Raw genomic sequence first — 22376 nt, forward strand, 5'->3', positions numbered from 1 at the left:
AACAAGCCAGCCACACTGGCTCATATCTGTAATTCCAGCTACTCAACAGGCACATCTTGGAAGGATTGTTTTTAAGGACCTCCTGGCAACAAGGTATAGAGACCCCATCATAACTAATAAAATCTGTGTGTGTGATGGTATGTACCTGTCATCCCAACAAGGCAGGAAGCATAGGTAGATAGATCAAGGTCTAAGCCTGGCCCTGGGTAAAAACATGAGAGTCTACTAAAAATAATTTGAGTGAAAAATGACTGGGGTGTGGCTTAAGTGGCAGAGCACCTTACTAGCAAATACCAGACTCTGAGTTTAAACCCTAGTACAGCACACACACACACACACACACACACACACACACACACACACACACACATACACACACCCTGCTTACACCTTTAGAATCTGTGTAAGCTCAGACTTCCCAGCACAAATCAATATTCTGCATTAGAGAGATGAAGGAATGAGCCAATAGAATTAGCGGAATAATTTACTGAGCTATGGCTGCAGCTGGCAGGGACTGTGGAAGGAAGCAAGCAGATGCTTGTTTGTTAATGGCGGCTTTCTCCAGTACTTGGAGCCCAATGCCCAACTTTCCATTAGTCAGTCTGTCGAGCTTAATAAAAAAAGAAGGGATATTTGGCTTTGTTCAGTTCATAAGGTCAATTGAGACCTTTTTCTACCATTCCTTGCAATGTTCTATGTTTTTCATGGTTAAACACAGAATGATATTGTATGATGGTTTAATTTTGTTGTAGTGGAAATGGAATAGGCTTTTGATGCAGAAAGTTATGGTACAGATTTTGTTACTGGCATCAAATTTTCCATGTATATATACATACATACATGTGCACACATAAAATAAATACATATACACATGTAAGTATATGCAATATAATATTACATATAATATCATATATACCCTACCAACTTGGTATGCAGAAAATAAACTGGCAGCAAGATCCACATGTCTTCCTCTTTATAATATGGCATGTTTCCCTTTCTTAAGAAACAGTGGACAGACTTGAAGCAACACATAGTCAAGGAACCTGCTCCTCTAGACCAATCTCTGCCCTTGCCTGCATGTCCAACTTGCTGGGAGAAAGGCAGTATATTCAGTGGAACAATGCTCAATTTTGTGAGGCCACTGACAAGACAGTACCCTATACACCTGCAGGAAGCCTTTTGGCTTTGTTTCTTGTGCTGGATCTTATCTAAGAGGCAGGGACTTTATTAAAAACATTTTCTCAAGATACATTTTTGAAGTTTATTATAGTATAGTTCGGTGCCAAGTCCACGAGGGAGACAATTTGGCATTAACAACGCAATAGGAAGGTTGGTATAGACTTTGGATAGTGGGGTCAGGGAGGAAAAAATGGACAACTTATTAAACAGTGCCGGTTCAGCTTGAGCCCTCATGGGAGGAGATGTGGAAGGAAAGTGAGGAATGGCTCAGGGAAGGACACAGACTGTGGAAGAATAAGATGCTTAGTTCAGAGAATCACAAAGTAACTGAACCCAGGATGACAGTGGCAAGTGGTCAAAGAGTAGCATGAAAAAAAAAAAAAGGTGTAAAGCTTGGAACATTTTGAATGTCAAGGTCTGCCACATGGACTTTACATGGTCATCCACCAGGCAAAAATGAAGTAGTCTGAGCACCTCTGCCCTGCTAGTTCTGAGATGTACAAAGGCCATTGTGCATCAATATGTCAAATGAATTTCAGCATGCAGATTAGCAGGAAGGTAAGGGACAATGGATACATGAAATGAGTTGGTGACAATGGGAGTAAAGCAGACACCAAAAGCGAAGGTTAAACATTTGGGGGTGAGAAAATTCAGTTTCCCAAATGACTGGGTGACTGCATGGATTTGGTAGGAGCAGTGATCCAAGAGAAGGAAAGGTCAGTAGATGACGGAGGTTTTAAATGTTGGGAACTGGTGCCATTAAACAAAATAGACCATCAGAGAAAAGCACTGATTGGACACTGCTGAGCACCTCAGCATGTCAAGTGCATTTCATGCACCATTTCATCTTATGCTCACAATTTTTATTGGAAGCTATATCATTCCCACTTTATTTCTGAGGAAACTGGGATTGCAATAATAACCAGTTAGACCAAAGTCATTTAGATAACATTTGGCATGGTGAAGACTTGAACTCAGACCTATTGAGTTCCAAGGCTTCTAACCATTCTGAAGGTGTTCCAACTGTGTTCTGAAGCATTCTAGAGGGGTTTTGGAGGTTAATTTGGAGAAGTATGAAAGAAGTTCGGCTCCTGTACCCTCACCTTGGCTTCAACTTGACTGGAGATTGCTTTTGATGAAGGAGTTCTCCTGCTAGCCAAGTTACTTCTACTCCATCATAAAGGAAGAGAAGCGCTGGCTTGCCAACATACTGAATTATAGAACAGTTGGGACAAGTGGAGATATCCAAGTGTTTATTACAATGACTTGATCTTGAGATGAAGACACAGATTCAGGAGCTAATGTATAGAAGAGACCAATGAAAGGAGCTGCCTACATCCATACTGCTAACAGATTTCTAGTCTTAGTCTAATAGGAGTCATCACATTCAGCTTGCATGTACTAGATTGGCTAAGAGTTTTTGGTTCCACTGAGGTTCTGGGTGCTACTCTTTTGAATGTCTAGACATTTCTGCAACCTACAAATTCAGTGCCCAATTTACAAAAAATAAGCTTGTTTATATTCCCAAGTCAGTTGTTGTCAGCTTCATTTGCCTTTGTAAAGTCATAATAATATGAGATAGTAAGTAAAATAAGGAAACACGAATGCAAAAGGAAATAAGTGATGGGAGAAAACCTCCAGAACTAAGCAGTTTCTGGGCTCAATATGTCTTATAAATGTCTGTAAACTCCTACTGTTCTAAGAAACTAAAACCGGAAGTTGTAGGTGATGTATTATGGACACAGCTTAGACAAGAACAATGTTGACTTGCTTTTTAAATGTCAGACCTTGGGTCTATGTCAAGAGTGGTATATAAATGTGTATTTGTAATGTTTAGGGGGAAATAAATATTACATAAATTTGTATGTAACACCTTTTATGATGTTCCCCTTTAATGACATCTTCACTAAGCCACAGACACTAGTCCTGACCAAGTGAGATAAGGAAATTTCTACAACTTTGAGCATAAGTCACTCACTTAGGTCAAACCAAGTAGAACATCTGGCGAGGATGCTGAAGTGGATTAAAACTCCCCAGAACTCATAAACACAGAAGTCAGGCAGAAGGATGAGGGTTTAAATTTCAAATGACTTAATTATGATTTCCATTTGTCAACTCATGTAGAAAGACATGTCTTCTTGCTGTAAATATATGCAAGTTTGGTTATTACTAATGTGCACAATCTTGCCAATCCCCACAATGGCATATATAAAGCTCCCAGCTTGCAGACATGGGTGATTGTGAAGGCATTTGGAACTGTGTATGCAAGGTCAGATGTGACTTTGCTGCCCTGGAGAAATATGAGGAGCTGGAGCAGGCACAAGGGGCCCCTGCCCTGCTTCCCCGCAGCTGCTGCATGCTGACCCCTGACCCGGAAGCCCAGCACCAGGAGGCCTGTGTCTCTAATTGGCACTGCAGCCAGGAGACTCTTCCCTTTGTGCACTTCACCAGCACTGCCAGAGCCAGAGAGAGGGAAGGAAGGAGAGAGGAAAGGAGGGAAAGAACAGTCTGTGTGTGTGCGTGTGTGTGAGCGTGTGCGTGCGCGCACACGAGAAAGAGAGAGCGAGAGAGAGAGAGAGAGAGAGAGAGAGAGAGAGAGAGAGAGAGAGAGAGAGAGAGAGGTGGTATGCAATCACCTGCTTCTCCTGCTTCCTTTCTCCTGTTGCCATGGGTTACAGAGCCCAGAGCTGGATCAGGGGGCCAAGCACACAGGGTGGAAATAACAGTAGCAGCCATTGGATGAAAGAAGAATTAGAAATAGAGAGCAAGGAAACAATAGCAAAAGAACAAAAAATCAACATCCTAAGGCAGTCTGACTATAAGCAAAGAAGCCAGCATACCAAATGAGAGTGCCTTTTCGTAGATCTAGCCTTGAACGCACACGGTGGTCCAATCAGTGATGAGGAGGGGGGCGGGGCAGGGGGAGGAAGAAGAACAAACACAAATCTCTACAGTGATGCTGTACTTCCACGACTTGCCTGAGCCACTGGCCTAGGAGCCACTTTGGAAAAAAAAGAAACAAGGTCTGGTAAGGTTAAATCAAGAGCTGTCAGAGAGCCCACATTCTGCATGGCATTATGACCGTACCAGGCACAGAGAGGAGAGAGATACCAACAGGAAGGAGGCTGTGACCTTGGAGAGGCCACCATTTAATTAGGCATCTTAAGTCTAGAAATCAGGCTCTCTGTGTACTCTGTACCCAAACACTCATTATTCTTTCTGTGATGGCTCATCAGTGAAAATAATGGACTTCCTCCCCCTTTTCTATAGTCTTCTGATGATTTAGTGTGAAATGTGATATAGAAATGTGGAAGGAAAGGAGGATTTCAGCAAATGGATGCAATCTCTTAATTTTACAGGTAGACAAAAAAACAGATAGACAAAAACACAAAAGCACAGACTGGCAATCCAGTTTAGTGGTTGTTTGGTTGAAGAGTGAAAAATAGGTTAAATAATTGTTGAAATGGTGCAGCTAATGCTTACATATATCAGTCTCAGATTGGATGGCTGAAGGGTAAGGCTCTCCCATCTTAGGCTGAACTATCAAGAAAATGAATAACTATGAAAGCAGTCTTTCTGATAAGCCACCCACTGCCTTTTCACCAAGCCCCAGCAATGACAGGATATTGGGGGTATAGTAGAGGAACATGGTTTTAGGGTATGGCTTATAGTCGATCTAATTCAGGCCACAATACTGATGTGAGTATCCAGAGCAATTGCTTCCTTCTTTGATCCTGTCCAAGAAGACCAATGCTCAGGTTTTACCTAGTAGTGCATGCTGAGGTCAGCCATCTTCTCCCCAGGTAGAGTGAGGCAATACTGTGGTCGCCACCTGCTGCTGGCAGTAAGGATTCCAGGAACAGAGGTGGATAATTTTTATGCCTAAAGCAAACTAGTGCTTGAAGCCAGAAGCTGGTGGCTCATGGCTGCAATCCTAGCTACTCAGAAGGCCAAGTTCTGCCAAACCAGGAAGGAACATCTGTGAGACCCATCCTTAATTAGCTTGCAAAAAGCCTGAAGTGAAGCTTTGCCTCAAGTAGTAGAGCACTAACTTTGAGCAAAAAAGGTATGGGACAGCACCCCAGGCTCTGAGTTCAAGCCCTAGGACTGACACATGAAAGAAAGAAAGAAGAGAGAGAGAGAGAGAGAGAGAGAGAGAGAGAGAGAGAGAGGGAGGGAGGGAAGGGAAAGAAAGAAAGAAAGAAAGAAAGAAAGAAAGAAAGAAAGAAAGAAAGAAAGAAAGAAAGAAAGAGAGAAAGAAAGAAAGAAAGAGAAAGAAAGAGGAGAGGAGCTCTTTTCCTCCCTGGCCGTCTGAAGGTCTATCACCATCATGAACGACACAGTAACTATCCGGACCAGGAAGTTCATGACCAACCGGCTACTTCAGAGGAAGCAGATGGTTATCGATGTCCTTCACCCTGGAAAGGCAACAGTACCTAAGACAGAAATTCGGGAAAAACTTGCCCAAATGTACAAGACCACACCTGATGTCATCTTTGTATCTGGATTCAGAACCCATTTTGGTGGTGGCAAGACAACTGGCTTTGGCATGATTTATGATTCCTTGGATTATGCAAAAAAAAAATGAGCCCAAACATAGACTTGCACGACATGGCCTGTATGAAAAGAAAAAGACCTCAAGGAAACAGTGGAAAGAACGCAAAAACAGGATGAAGAAAGTCAGAGGGACTGCAAAGGCCAATGTTGGGGCTGGCAAAAAGCCAAAGGAATAAAGATCCTGCAATGACTTGACCTGCGATGATGGTGAATTTTTCACAGAGGGATTAATAAACTGTATAAATCTTCAAAAAAAAAAAAGAACGAAAGAAAGAGGAAAGGAAAGGAGAAGAGACTAGTAGAGCCCTTACTGACCCTGTACAAAGCCCTGGGTCCAATTCTGCATTGGAAAAAGAAAAGGAGGAGGAAGATGAGGCATTTGAACTCTCACATTGAAACATATGAGGAATGGCATCACTTCTGGCAGTGATTCTGGAAAATTGCTATCCATCCTATGCCAGTAGGACAGAGATCACAAACGCTTGCCTCCAGGACCTCATCGGTGTGGCTAAAGTCAAGGAGGGGTTGCCTGTCTCTTTCTTAAGGGTCTATGTGGCAAGGTTTCCAGCTCTCTTCTCCTGCCCCCCCTCCCACCCATTTCCCTAAGCAAAACACAGGAAGCAAGCCCAGGCCAAGTGTCCTAAAGGACAAATAACTGACAGTGCATGTCGTTTTGAACTTTCACCAGGAAGAAACAGAGCAAACTGGACATTGGAAACACAGCAAGTTTGAGGCTGCACCTTGGAATGCAATCTGTCCCAGGAAACCCCAGGAAACAGGTGTCCCAATTCACAGAAGTACCACAGCAATTCCAAATGCTTTAAAGAGGAGTCCAGCTTTCCTCCACTAAAGAGTTTAATCCAGAGCCTAAATCCTGCTGCTGTTAATGGCCTTGAGAAGGTTCTCAGCTAAGTCCTTTGATCTTGCAATCCCTCTGGGGCGGCATATTTCTCTCTGTAATCAAAGACCAGAGATCTTTTTTTCTTCCTTCAGAGTCTATGTGTACCCCGTGTTTCAAATATTATACCTCTCTCTCTTTTCCTTTGTCCACATAATTCTTTACTATCTTTCATTTGGATCCACAGACAGAAATTGTCACTTTGGGGGGTTTAAAACATATCCACAAGACATTCTCAGACAGAATTCACAGAGGGAATGTGCCCGCACGGAGCCAGGTGCAGCCACTCAGTGCGCCCTGCCTCCTCACAGGTACGAAGGCAGAGGAAAGTGAACTTCTAGCTGTGGAGAAGAGGCAGGGTCAGGCAAGGGGAAAAGTAGTACCAAGTCCCTGAATCAAGGAAGAGTACACAAGGATCTGAACGAAGTTGAGTAACTAGAGAGTAGAGAAAAAAGGAGGAGCGTGAGAGATGGTAAGAAGCTGGCAGAGAACAAACCATGGCAACCTGTCAACATCAAGGAATTAGACTGTATGCTTTAGGCAATGGGAACCCCTATGTACTATAAACAAGAGATAACATAATCCAGAAAAATAGACACCAGACTGGAGGGACAGGGAAGAGGTAGCAGGAAATCCAACAGGAAGAATCTGGGCAGCAATCATTATGAGTTTGCCTCAGGTAATAGTCACAAAGAAGGGGAAACAGAATACCTTAGAGATTTATTTACACGTAGAACACCATTTGTAGCTACCAGAAATGTGCATCACAAATTTCTTTTGTTTTAAGCCACTTACTTTGACACTTTGTTACAACTCCCAAGAAAATAATATGCATGCTAAGTGTTTATTTTGCTTGATAGATGTTGCTAACTATGCTCCAAAGTGTTCATGTGTACCTTCTCACCAGCAACTCATGAGAAGCCTGCTCACCCTTGGTATTTTCATTGTTGTTTTTAATAATTTACTCATTCTAATAGATACATGGTGCTTTTCATTTTCTGATGGCTTGTAATGTTGAGAACATTTTCCTGTATTTGTATGTCACCCACAAATTTATAATAAAGTATTTTACAAAAACAGGAGGAAGAGGAGAAGGAGGGAGAGGGGGAGGGGGAGGAGGAGGGGGGAGGGGAGGAGGAAGAGGAGGAGAAGAAGAAGAAGAAGAAGAAGAAGAAGAAGAAGAAGAAGAAGAAGAAGAAGAAGAAGAAGAAGAAGAAGAAGAGGAGGAGGGGGAGGGAAGGGGGAGGGGGAGGGGGAGGGGGAGGGGAGGGGGAGGGGGAGGGGGAGGAAGAAGAAGAAGAAGAAGAAGAAGAAGAAGAAGAAGAAGAAGAAGAAGAAGAAGAAGAAGAAGAAGAAGAAGAAGAAGAAGAAGAAGAAGACCTGCTAGCTATGTGGGCTTACTGGATGAGCACAGTGTGGGCTGTCTTGGGAGACCTCATTAACTCAGGAACAGGGATGCACAGTCCTGAGACCTGTCTCCATGCCTGCCTTGATCACAAGCCCAGATTCAGGGCAGTTTGGGAGGAGCTTGTGTTCAGTGGTGTAACTTTATTCTACCTGGTCACAGATGATTTGTTCAGGGGTGAAACCCTGATCCCAAGGCAGGTCTGAAATTGATGATATGGTCCGACTGATAATTATAATCTGGAGCAGTTAAAATTGTTCTCTTGGAAAGGATGAGCCATGCAAAAGCATGGAGAATAAGTCAGCTACTAGCAAGAGTCAACATTTTAAAAGATGGCCTGCAAAGAGAATAGCATGCCAGGGAGCCAGGATACATGAAGTTCTGAGAAAGGGAATTCTATGAGTAAACACTAGAAGCCACCCTATAAATCCTGGAACAGAGGGCTAAAAGAGACAGACAAGCCAACAGAGGGCAGCTCTGGCACTCCTGAGAGCAAGAGAGAGCACAGATAATTTCTAGAAATTCCTCTCATCCTGAGCACTTTCTATTTCCAATGCTGTTGTACAGCATCTTTGCTATGAATTGCTTGCATAACTTGAGTCTCTATCAATTGCAACACAGGGGTGTGACCAAAATATCAGAGATTGTGTGGTACCATATGTTAATCCCTGCCCATCTGCTATACCCATTTTGCTTCCCAGGTGCTTGTCTCAGCTAGATTCTTCAGGAGGATATTCCACCCCCTTTTGATGACTTCCTAAAAGCCACCTTTGGCCACACTCAATAGGTCCATCAAAATGAGAAAGAATGTAAAAACCTCATTCCAGAGATTGCGCTCCATGGCAGAATTTGAAACCCATGACGCGTTTGAGTGGGTTGAAAATGTCTTTGAACGCATGCTCCCATCTCCAGAGCCATGATTAATTACTGGCTGTTGCTGCTGGTTATGCTTGCAGCTCTCAGCAAGAAAATGAGTTTTTAAAAATGTAGCTTTTATATCCTCTGACAAAAGGCTTCTTTAAAAGAAAGAAAAGAAGGAAAGAAGGGAGGGAAGAAAGGAAGGGGAGAAGGGAAGGAGGGAAGGAGGGAGGAAAAGAGGGAGAGAGGATGGGATAGAGGAAGCGAGGGCAGGAGGGAGGGAGATGCATAAGTCTGGATGCAATTTTCAAGTAACTTTATCTTTCTCCACAATCCGGATGGCTTTCTATAGCTCAGTGCTGGTCCTGCCCCTCATCCCCATCTGGTCAGGTGAGGTATGACACTTTTCCCCACAGTCATCTTCATCATGCTCCATGCACATTTCTGAATTAGTTCCAGCTAGTTAATGTCTCTGCAGGACCATTTAGACTGCCATTGTTTCAGTATTCAACATACTCTCTGATGATGGATTTCCAGAAAAGGCAAGATTCATTATTTACATGCAGTAGGAAAAGAAACCTCCCTAATCCAGGACTCTAAGATCGGGGGAAAGCGTTTCATTTTGGACAGTTGGAAATTTCGCATTCAAGTGGTTTTGTCAACTCCTTTAATCATTGTCCTTTGGAAAAACAAATTTAGCCATTCAGCTCCTGTATTCAGTTGGGATGAGATGTAACTAAGGGTATTAGCTATCAATGGTTCATGGTCTGTTAGCCAGCACTGGCTTGTAATATAGTACAGCTAACTGACAGCTGTGCCTTGAGGTAACATCGAGCATTCCAGTGAAAAACAAGACGCAAAAAGCCTCCAGATTTAAAAGGTACAGTTAAGGCAGTTAGGAGAAAAGGGCATTGCTCACCAGCTACAGGAAAAACACTCTTTCCACTGGATCAAGGGAGTTTCCATAACGTAGTCACAGTTTTCAGGACAACAGAATAAGCCACTGATGTTCTCTGAGCTACATTTCAACAGACATCCGAAGGCACCTAGGGGCAGAGAGGAGAGAGGATATGAAATAAGCATTGGTATGGCCCTGAGGTCCTGGGGGTTAGAACGAGAAGTAACCTGTATAGAGCAGCAAGAGCTCTGCCATGCACCACCTTAGTGGCCAGGAAACCTTAGGTGGTTGGTTGATCATGGTGGCCTGACATACATGCCTAGTAGCATTTACCAAAATATGTCTAGGAACAGATATGATGCAATATAGAAAAGGGGTCTAAGAGCCAATTAATTTAGGGAATTATGGATGAGAGGTTTATTTATTGCTATACTTCTCAGGATTTGTTTTAGTGGGTTTATTTTTGTTTGCTCTTCTTCGTTTTTGTACTGGTCCTAGGGCTTGAACTCAAGGCCTGGTGCACTGTCTCTTAGCTTTTTTACTCAAGGCTGGTACTCTACCACTTGAGCCATAGCTTCACTTCTGGCTTTTTTGGTGATTGGGGGGGGGGCAGGAGGGGTGTGGAGGGAGGATGAGAGTCTCACAAGCCTTCCTGCTCAGGCTGGCTTTGAACTGAGATCCTCGGAATTCAGCTTCCTGAGTAGCTAAGATTATAGGCATGAGCTACCAGTGCCTAGCCAGACTTCTTGTTTTTAACAATCTAATGAGTTTGCATCCACCTCCACGTCTTTTCTGCATCATCCACAAGGGCTTTGATGGAGTGGCTCAGATCTTGGAGGGTGCACTGTGAAAATCCTTTGCAGATGTTTCCAGACTTTTCAGCCCCTTCCCTGGGGTCAAATCTAATTTGTCTCAAGACATCTTGGTTTTACTATGTTGCCCTCTAGATTCTCAGACTTGACTTGGTCTTTAATTCCTCTCTGCCCCTGCTCTATCCTTATTTCCAGCCGTCCTGTTTTCAGCCTGCCTTTAACACTGACATTCCTCTTAATTGTCCCAAGTACTCTACTGACTCCATCTCACCCTGCCTTATACTCCTATTGAGTGTTGCTTTTATTATTATTAGTTTTATTGTTATTGTAAAGGGTTACAGTTAAGTCAGGTAATGAGTACAGTTTTATTTTTGTTGTTGTTTTTGCTGGTCCTTGTGCTTGAACTCAGGGCCTAGGCACTGTCCCTGAGCTCTTGTTCAAGGCTAGCGCTCTATCACTTTGAGCCACATCACCACTTCCGGTTATCTGGTGGTTAATTGGGGATAAGAGTCTCATGGACTTTCATGTCCCGGCTGGCTCTGAACCACAATCCTTAGATTTCAGCCTCCTGAGTAAGTAGGATTAGGATTACAGGCAAGACATTTCTTCTTGAGCTTCTCTTGGCAGCCCAGCCTACGCAGCTGTCCTGCTCACTGGGCTCACAGGATGTCTGGAGGCCATGGTTCACTAGGCAAGGCTCTATGAGTCACCCCAAACCCTCAGTAGAACTTGCTTTTGATTGTCCAGGGGTGGAACCAGTCAGACATGTCCCTCTTCCCTCCCACCTCACTATTAGGCTCCTGATGGAAAGATGTCCTGGATTATTCCCACCTTCTGGAATGTCCGGAGGGTTTCTGGACTATGGGGAGCCTCCAGGGGAAGGGGCGGAATCTGAGTTGGTCCTTCAGTTTGTTACATTGCCTACAACTGCAGATCTGTATAGGCATTGCTGGTGTCCTCCAGCACAGCAATGCAGGAGGTGATGCTTTCATCCCCTTCTTACCTACATCCTATATGCTTCTTGTCACCCATCTCCACCCTCCTCCTGAGCCTCTTCCCTCATCTTGCTGTCACTGGGGCCTTTTCTTCCCAGCACAAGCTCTACTTATCTAATATCTGTCCTTTATATATAAGCACAATTTTAAATCAATCTTTGCCTCTCCAGGGCTATTTTTTTGTAATATTAAGGAATTGAATGAGTGACCTCAGGAAGTGGGTTAGAGAGAGATCCATCCCCTGAATGCTAAACTCCCAAGATTGCCTTTGTAGAGTGTTGTATTGCCTATGACATCAGGTAGCAGAGCAAATAAGGGAGACACCAAATCATTTGGTGCTGCTGGCAAGGCTCCCAGGTGGTGGAGGTAAATAGAGAGATCTCATAGCTCAGAAATTATATCTGGAGCTCCCCTTTTGCTGCCGCAGTTATGGTTCTCACTGGCTGAACTTTCATTTCAGTTTTTATATTTTACTTTCTTTTTCCCAATCCTTAGGCTTAAACTCTGGCCCTGGCTGCTGTTCCTGAGCTCCTTTTGCTCAAGGCTAACATTCAATCTCTTGATCCACCACACCTCATCTGGCATTAAGAGTCTAGAGGTAAGAGTCTCACAGACTTTCCTGCCCAAGCTGGCTCTGAACCCTCATATCTCAGCCACCTGAGTAGCTAGGATTACAGTCGTGAGCCCCTGGCACCTGGCTATATTTTTATTTCTTAGGTTGCAAATGAGCATTTTTATTTTACTTGAAATGCAGGAAACAAGATAAGAGAGTGGCTCAGAGCTCTCTAAGGATACATTTTCTGTCAATATTGATGAATTAGTCAATAATCAAAGCTGGGAACCCATCCCCTCATGAAATTCCCTGGATTCCCATGGCACTCCAAACCCTTGTGGCTGTAGGTGTCTGATCGACCTCTGTGTGCCTTGTGAGGAAATTGATGGATATGAGCAAGCTGACTGTCCCCCTGGGAGAAAAAGGGTGTCCTGGGTAAGGAATGCCTGAAAATTTGTCAGAAGCCTTTGCTTCTAGACTTAAGTCTTTTGGGACTGCTTGGTTCATGGCATCGATCAGCTCCCACTACAAAAGACGCTCCTGGGTATCACGACTTCAGCAACCTCTCTGAGATGGCCAGGGGTCACAATGTTAGTGGTGTGCAGGAGGAAGGCTTAACACATTGCCTTCTGGGCCCAGCTGTAGACACTTGATTCTCAGTAGGACCTTTGTGTGTGTGTGTGCGTGTGTGTGTGTGTGTGTGTGTGTGTAAATTAGCTTTCACATTAGGGACTAAGATCGATGTCCTCAACCATCTTCACCCTTCGCATTCTCGTACAGACCACCTCTTCATAGAGGCCTTTCTGGACTGCTCCCCATAATGTGTCCAGCTTGCTCTCACTTTCTCTCACTCTCTTGCTCTCCTCCCTCACTATCTCTTCCCATTTCTCCTGCCCTTCTTTTCTTCTCTCCTTTTTTCCCTCCCATCTTATTTTCCCCAACTATTATCATCTAATGAATTAACTATACTATGCTTTTTTTTCTATTCCTGTCACCTCCACGATTCCCCAGATTTTAAAGCTATGAAGCAGAAATTTTCACATATGGTGAAACAGGGTTTTTTTTATATCATGTTGTCTGATGTTTCTCCAATGTCTAGCACATATGCCCGGTACATAGTAGATGCTCAAACAAAATATATTGATTGACTGAATGAATCAATTAAAATAGTTAATTCTCTAGTAATGCACATTTTCCTCTCTTAAAATGTGAATTTTTAAAATTTTATTTGTGCAGCTGAAGATAGAATATGTCCAACTATAGGATATGATCAATATTATTGAAAATCAGTGTGAAAGTGGTGGATGAATGCTATTATTTCTAAGTCATAATGGATGTATTTTCTTTTGCATGAATCATAAATCACATATCTGAGGTTTTCCTTGTATATATGTATATGTGTATATATGTGTTTATGTGTATAGGAGTATGTACTTACATATGTATTACATACACACACATGGAGTGGGGTACAATCTTACTTTCTCTTGGTTACAAGCATCTTTGTACATTTTCAACTTTATCTAGTAAGTTTCCTAAAAATCATAATATTTCAGTGCATAGATAGCAAATGGGAAAAACATGTGATTCCATCAGGTCAAATGGCTCCCTGTGATCACAAACTGAAAGGAGACAAACTTAAACCAGAAATTAACATCATGATTTCCTCATGAGACCTCTGCTCACTAGAAATGTAAGAAAACGATGTCATACTTTAGCCTATGATCTACTAATAAATTTCATAGTGTTTTTGAGAGACCAGGAGTGACTTCCAGATGAAAGTTTGGGGGCAAAGACTCCACAGGCTTATTTGTAAGAATGCATTATTCCTCAAGCATTCATCTTGAGATGGAAATCTATTTTAAGTCATCTGAAGCACTTCTAATGAATATGTAGATATCTATGCCTTTCAAACTTTATAAAGCTAATGCTGAGAAGGATTTTGTCCACCATGTGTGAAACCTTCTTTTCTTTACATGCGAAATCTAAGACTCTCAACATTCCGCTCACAGCACAAGCATGTTTGTGGCAGTGCCTAAGCTAGGGCACAGCTCTCACTCCCAGGTACCCTACTGGCGAACAGGCTGCTTGGACGCATGACAACCGTCATGCCATTGCTGTTCAGCTTTCCTTATTCCAGAGGAGTTACGTCAGATCACATTAGTGGTTCACCATAAGTCATATTCTCAAGCATGTGAACTCAACAGACCCTCAAGGATTTGAAGATGTAAAATGACTCCAGAAAAAAAAATGAGAAAGGAGAAATGTAAAGGATATATCCACTTCCTTTCCATCCCTGTCCTAAGTGACTGCATGCAACAGGGGCTAGCCCTGTCCTTTGGGGTCTAGAGAACCGAGACAGATGGGCCAGTGGAGGGTCTTAGGAGACCAGGATGGACTGAACAAGGCACCCTGTTGTTTGAATCTCTAGATTTAAAGCCAGAGTTGGAGCATAGTCCATCTTATATATTACAAGGAGGAAAAGATACCAGAAGAATCATCACTTTTCTTTGTGTAACTCTACCCTGATTATCCTTTTCAATAAATGCAATTATAAAAGATAAATAAATAAATAGTCTCTATTGCATGAGCAATAACACAACACAGACCACAGAGTTCAAAAAAAACGTGTAATGATGATATCCACATGCCTTCTTCTTGCTAGGCGTCTGTGTTCAATCATAAAGTAGTGGGGTGTAGTTTTGTTTTGTTTCTTAAACAAGGGGCATAATGTCTTTTAACCAATAGCACAAGGTCTATCGGTGGTGATGGAAGAATTCTCTATCTTGATCCATGGTGATTGTTCATGTACCTACACATGGTAAAACTGCATGAATTGTCAGTGTAGTGGCACATACCTATAATCCCAGACTTAGGAGCCTGAAGCACTCTGGGCTACATAATGAGATCCTATCTTTTAAAACAATTCACAAACCTATATATAAATACAAAAATGAGGACAAACAAATCAGGTAAAATATGAATAGGTTCCATTAATTATACTGTCAGTTTCCTCCTTTAACATTATATTTAATATTAAAAAAATTACCATTGGGAGAATCTGATGCACAGTATTTCTTTGTGCTATTCTACAACTTCCTATGAAGCTATAGTTATTGTAAAGTTAAAAAGAGATTCTATAGTTTCTCTTTCTTTGCAACCTCAGATTTTATTTAAAATGTAGATGTTTTCTGGTTCCTCAGTTATTGAAAATATTCTCAAGATAAAACTTCACACCTTTTCCTAGAGATAAAAAAAGTAGAAGTCTTTTTTGCCAGTAAATATGGTTCCAAGAGTTTGAGACTGGTTATGCTAATGACTGACTCCTATTATCATTCATTTTAAATGTCATACACACGCACACATAGGTGTTAGAATTTAAAATATTGATAATCAGTCACCATCTTTTAAAATTATAATAAAACCAAAGCGGCCATTACCTAAGAAAACCAAGTCTTCTACAGAAACTGTAAGGAAAACATTAAAATCTCCAGTATGTTCTTAAGAAAAATATGTGTATTTACCTCCTTACACAAATAATATAGTCTACCTGTGCATTATGGGGAATCAATATTGCTTAACATTCAATAGAGAGAGGTGAAACTCAATGTTTTCTTTTTCTTCTAAAGGAAATTTCGTTTTTCTTAAAAAAAAAAAAAAAAGAAAGAAAGAAACCCACTCCGAACGAAGGGACTAATTTGTATTTGACCACTAGGTGGCACTGTTGGTGGTGTCGTGGGCGATGAGGAGGGGGAGGGGAAGATGAAAGAAAGCTCAGGGGATTTTCTTTTTTTTTTTGGTTTTGAGGTTTTGCTTTTTTCTTTTAATGCAAACATAAACCCCTCATATTCCTGCCATTTTCTTCTCTGCATTCAGAGGGGTGGCGTGGAAAGGACGCGGGGCAGCATGAAGGTACAGCGTTTTTGGGCGGTCCTTGGCTCCCTAACCCTCCGACCACCCTTAGGAAATACAATGGGAGTGGTAGCTCGGTGCGGAGCCATCTACAGTGACGAGCAAAAAACGGGCTGTTCGAGCCGAGCTCCTGTCCGTACTTCCCTAACCACCAAGCAGAAAACACCCATTCCTTCGTGTTCCGAGGAAAGCATTCCTCAGCCACGTCCCCCGAGCTGAAGAAATCAGATAAATAATTTATGATGGGAAGGGGTTGGGGGAGGGGCGGCCAGCCCGCGCGCGCCGCGGCTCGGACCGGAGTGAGAGGCGGGCACCCGTGTCATCCATCCGGAAGGCCGCGAGCGAGCGCGGCCAGAGGGAAGAGCCTGGGGACTCTGAAGGCGTGGCTTTTTTCTTTTTTCCTTTCTTTCTCCTTTACTTCCTCCCAACCCAGTAAAGTCCAATTTAATTCTGAACTTGGCTCTCCGGAATGGGAATGTACAAACAATGGAAACGAGATTTATCCTGTTGTTGATCTTGGCACAGACTCCAAGGATGTCACACTGAGGGGGCCGGCCCGGGGGTGGGGGAAGGGGGGGCGGGGGGTCCACACCTTGGGAGGAGCCTGCAGCAGCCGGGCCGCGCGCTCCGGCCCGGCCCGGGCCAGTCCACCCAGCATCCCCAGGCCCTGGGCACCACCGCGCGCCACTGCCGTTTCCAGCAAGCGTCTCTAGCTGGAGCTGTTATTCTTTCCCCTTCCTAGGGGAGAACAGAAGTTTAAGGAAAGTAGAACTGGAGTGGAAAGGAGGTTGGAGGAGAGACCCTGGGAAAGGGGTGGGAACCCCCTAATGAGTACACAGAGGAGAATTGTTTTTTAAAACCTGACCCCAATTTTTTTTAAACATGACCCCCAAACTGCTCAATTAGAAACTATTTCCCTATTCATTTATGGTATAAATTATTACATCAAGTGTTCGTTTCTAACCTGTAGCTTTGGATATTTTTCAGGGCAGATTAATGGTTAATTCTTAATTATCTTTTACAAAAGGTGAGTGAGAGGGACATCATAAAAATAAATGAAGAGAAAAAGAAATATGCAACTAGTACCAGGTACAAACCACATCCCAGGTATTACTGACACTGCTTTTTTGTGTGTTGCCCCATTGAATCCTCAAACAACCCTAGAAGCAGACATTATTATTACTCTCATTGGAGATGAAAAACAAGTGTCAGAGAGATCAACTTGTTTCCCCAAGGCCACAGAGACTTTAAGATGTGCTCTCCCTTAATTGTCACTCAACAACAAAGTCAAGACCAACAACGCAAGAGTTCCATCCTCATCCACCAGCTTCTCCTCATTAGAACTGCCCTCTCCTGTCTTGTGAAATATCTACCAAAATCAGATGCCAACCACTGTAACCCAGGAAATGTTTTTATGATGGGATTCATCTATCACTAGATGTTGGCAAGATGCTGTCCCAAAAGACAGAATGCACACAGGAGTGAGAGTTGCCAGCCTCCTTTAGCTGACAGGTCCGACCACTGACAACCAAGTCAAGGAGACCTCTCTCTGCACTGACCTCTGCTCATATTTCCACATATTTCTGGACAGAATCAACTAGCACAGGAGTCTAAAGATCAAACACACTAAGATTGTGACCAAGTTGAAGCCAGTGGTATAACTGTGCTGAAAATAGTAAAAGCATAAAATGCCTTTTGGGCACTGACTCAGAGGGAAAAAAAAAAACAACCCACAAGCAAGCTGCCTCATTCCGCCGGTAGCCGTACTGAGTCTAATGGATAGTTTTCTAGTCCAGCAGTAGGATTGCAATTTGTCAGTAATGGATGTGGGAAGGCCAGTTTCCTTAATTGGAATGAAGCCACAATGAGTAGACAGCTGAAGAAATACTAACAAAAATAAAGCAAAATAAAAGTCCTGGGAAATAAACCCAAAGGACACATTTACTCTGCAATGGAAAGTGAGTATCAGAGCACGAAGGATTTGAGTGGGTTCTTACCTTAGTACTGCTTCATAATAGACACTAAGTGAGCACAGAAGACAGTCTGTCAGATTCCTTATTCCTGCCATCCTACCAACAAGACTGAAATTACTTCACTGACTTGTCTAGTACATCAGTCAGGGTTCTCAGAAGAGCACACACTTCTATGAAGACAATGGGCATTGGCTTGCCTGGTTACAGGGGCCAGTCTATGCCACTAGTGGAAAAGACCAATAAAGGAGCAGACTTGAGAGGTGAGAGCCATTGTTTGGGATTGCTGCTGCAACTGTTTGCCTATGAGGGTAATCTTGATATTGTATAAAGTGGAGTTTGTCAACTTGTCTCACAGAAGGCCTGGACCACCATTGGACAAAAAAAAAAAAAAAAAGTAGGGGCGGGGGAGTCATAGTAAGTGTACTCAGCTTTTCCTTGAGCCTTGACTTGGACAGGTTACGAGATGGAGATTAGGCTTCATTGGTTCCCTCCCCACAGACACAATGTCACCATCACAGCCACCAGTGAGACACAGGTCATAGGAATTTCCTTGTCAAAAGCCTTGAAGAAATGAGACTCCATTCTAAATGTTCTTGTATTAAACATTTTTTAAAAATGTACCAGTACAGAGGCTGGAACTCAGGGCCTGAACACTATTCCTCAGCTTTTTTGTTCAAAGCTAGGGCTCTATCATGTCAGCCACAGCTCCACTTCTGACTTTTTTTTGGGGGGGGGGGATTCATTGAAGATCAGAGTCTCATGGACTTTATTGCCAGGACTGTCTTTGAACTGAGATCCTCAGTTCTTGGCCTCTTAAGTAGCTAGGACTACAGGCATGAGACACACCCAGAGTAGTATTAAATAGTTTTTAAAAGTACAAATTTGAGAAATGTAATGTTTCATTGGCTTTTCCCCCTGTCTTAACAGTTTTGGGACTTCAGCTATTGTAAGAAATTAACCTTCTCTCTCTTTATAGTAGTGGATAACAATGTTTAGTGAGAATTGGTAAAAATTTGAACTAGCAGTGTGGTAGTAATGATGAAAAAATGTAGTAGGCAAGAGAACAGCCTAAAAAGTAAAAGTGGTGGAGACTGACTATTTGTGTGTTTGAACAATAAAGAAGAAAAAGGGATTCAAGATGAACTATAGGTGTCTGGTTTGTTAAAGAGCAAATGATGCTATTTCCAGAGGGAGAAAAAAAAGCCAAGTTTTGGAGATGAGGTCATGAGCTCTGTTTTGCATGTTGATTCCCATGAAGAGATCTGAAACAGGCAGTTGGATATAAGTCTGGAGTTTAAAAGGGGGGTCTGGACTGCAGATAAAAGCTTGTCAGTCATCCGAGTACAGGAAATAAAGATCACTAGGCAAAGAATATTAAGAAAAATACCAAGGAAATACCAAGAGGGCCTTGCAGAAGGCTGCTATTTCCTGATCAGGAAAAGAAGCACAAGCAGTGAATTATACTAACTAGAAGAAAGGTGAAAGATGAAGGTGACACTATTGGTAAGAAGCCATGGAAATGCAAAAGTATGTCATACAGAAGGATCTGGATTATGGTATAAAGTAATTCTGAGTTTAAGTAAAATTAGGGCTAAAAATAGTCCTTGAATTTAACCACTGGGGGCCACTAGTGATGTTGGGGGAAACTAAGGAAAATGAAACCAAGATGGAGAGTGACTCTTATGTGAGTGACTTCTTTGAACAACTGCTCTTTCCTAGTCACAATTATTCAATGGTCTACTAGTGGGGAGTCATCTGTATTCAGTCTTTCATATGGATACCCAAGTTATCATCACTGACACATCCCCAGCATTATTGTGAGTTCATCAGTTTCTTAAGATGAGGTTTACCTAGGATGGGAGGAGAATTTCAGTTGTCTTTATGATGATGGAGATAAATATGTGTACTACTTTGTTCACTACCTTTTCCATAGTCCCTCTGGGCAGAAGGCTGAAAAGGTTGGGAATAGAGCTCATGATCATGGAGGTGACAGAAATTTTGATTTCAGTTTAATCTGGTGCTGTTTCTCACCAGTACCCATAAGTAAAGATTCCACTTGTGGGTAAAGAGTACAAATTCACAGAAAAAGTTCCCTACTCAGTGTGCTCTAATCAGAAGGAGGAGAGGAAGCAAATGTGCACATAAAGGACAAATCAAAGGAGCCATTTTTCACCTGAGCAATACAAACCTACTTAAAATACCTAGTGAGACTTAGAGGAGGAAGAATAAGGAATGGGAGTGGTAAGTTGAATGGACTATATCTACATACAAGAGCTAAGAAAAGGTTTTAAAATGAGGCTATCTTATTGCACAGATTAGAAAGGGCTTTTACAACCAAGGAGAATAGAGAGACTTGGAAATTGTTAAGAGATCAGAAAGACAAACATAAAAACTGGCATGTTAATTCTAGCTCCAGGGTTTCTACAGCTCCACAACCCTAATCTACAGTCCTCAAATTGAAAAAGCTCTGAACCCTGAACATTTTTTCAAAACGAATCTGAACCTTTGGGTGGGGGGGGGGGGGAGTTGCAAAAACCTGATTTGAAAAGTTGCAAAAATATTTACAATGATCCCACTTTAAGGTGACCATGTGTTCATTTCCCTGAAGACATATTAATGCATTTAATTATGTAGTGTTTCTCACTGGTGTTGAGTACTGTAAGACAGAAAGCACTGACTTGTGTTTCTGAAATATTGAACTCTGAGACACATCTGGCCCAGAGGATCTGGATAAAGCATTTCAGACCTGTATTGGGAGGGGCTGAGAATAGCATCAAGATCCATAACACAGAACAGATGGAAAGATCCTAGGCAGGGCAAAAGGTGCACGTGGGGCTGTGGTCACAGTTAGAGAACTCCATGCATGGTTCCTAGCATCAACCAGGGGCTAAACTTTGAAGGTCTCTAGTGAGGAAACCCATATTTCTAAGAGCCTACCGCATATCAGGCACAACACGTACCTACCCTCAGGCCTTCTGAGTTGAAGAACTCAGGCTCAATGGCCTTGTTTAGATCAGACAGGGTCTGTATGATTCCAAATCCAATTCTTTAACTCCTGTTAAGCATAACCCAACTGGATTGAAGCTCGAAAGAGCCATTCTTGCAAGTATTTGTGGAGTATATTCTGTGTGCAAGCATTTTAGTTAATTTTCCAAATAAATGGTTTAGTGTATCATGATTCCAATTTTCAGAAGGAAAAACTGAGGATTAGAAAATAACTCAGTCAAAGTCTTTTTTTTCTTTGCCAGTCCTGGGGCTTGAACTCAGGACCTGAGCACTGTCCGTGGCTTCTTTTTGCTCAAGGCTAATACTCTACCACTTGAGCCACAGCACCACATCCAGCCTTTTCTGTTTAAGTGGTGCTGAGGAATCAAACCCAGGGCTTCTAGGCAAGCACTCTACTGCTAAGCCACAGTTCCAGCCCCAGAGTCTTAATATGTTAAATAAAGGGTAGAGCTGTGAAGCCCTGCTGCCCTATAGATTGTCCCCTGTCCTTTTGCTGTACCCCTTTTTTATCATAGTTTTCTGACATCTTCTATGGGTATAAACGTAACTGCTTGGACACACATACACACATTAGTACCCACATGCATACGCACCCCCCCCCCACACACACTTTCTTAAGGGCCACATGACCATCTAGAGTTAAGTGCCATAGCCTTCTGGGATCTATCTGATGGGTGAAGTGATAAAGGTCACAGTAATGGCCACAGAAACCTGTTTATTATCAGTAGATAACATCGCCTGTCACTTTAAATGAATCAGAGCCCTCCAAACACTCCAGCAAGTCTACCATTACACAGAAGAACAGCTTCAACATCAAAAAAGAAAGAGAGATAGGCGAAAGAGGGGGAGACGGGCTTTTCTGTGGCTGTTGATGGTTGGTCAAGTGAGTCTAATGGCTTATTAATAAGAAGCAATTAATTGTGTAGCCAGCCCAGTAGTTCTACAAAATGAAATCCCAAATCTGATACATGAAGGGCATCAAGGATTGAATAACTGTTAAAAAGCAGTTTCTGGCACTGCTTTGCATCAATAAATACATAAAGAACAAAGAACTCATATGCAACTACTGAACAATCAATAAGAGCTGGAAATACAAAGTCTAAGGAAGCAAACAAGCACCAAACCTTGTCAAATGTTAGTATCTGCTTTCCAGAAAGGAAACTGAACTGTGAGAACCTGGAATTGGAAAGAAGCTTGTCACTGCTGAAGTTCACTCTGGCAATGGACAGCTAGTCTCTTACACCAAACATCCTGAGAATTACAAAAAACTGTATTCTACACAAAGAGGAGAAGGAATGCTTGCTTACTGCAGGCACTGGACCAGCTGGCC

The 22376-nt window shown here is 42.5% G+C and overlaps 1 pseudogene; it reads left to right on the top strand.

Moving 5' to 3' along the window:
* The first annotated feature begins 5488 nt into the window (after positions 1–5488).
* Positions 5489–5997, top strand: LOC125349970 (annotated as a pseudogene).
* The last annotated feature ends 16379 nt before the right edge of the window (positions 5998–22376 follow it).

Source organism: Perognathus longimembris, chromosome 4, assembly GCF_023159225.1.
Source record: "Perognathus longimembris pacificus isolate PPM17 chromosome 4, ASM2315922v1, whole genome shotgun sequence".
Taxonomy (NCBI): Eukaryota; Metazoa; Chordata; class Mammalia; order Rodentia; family Heteromyidae; genus Perognathus; species Perognathus longimembris.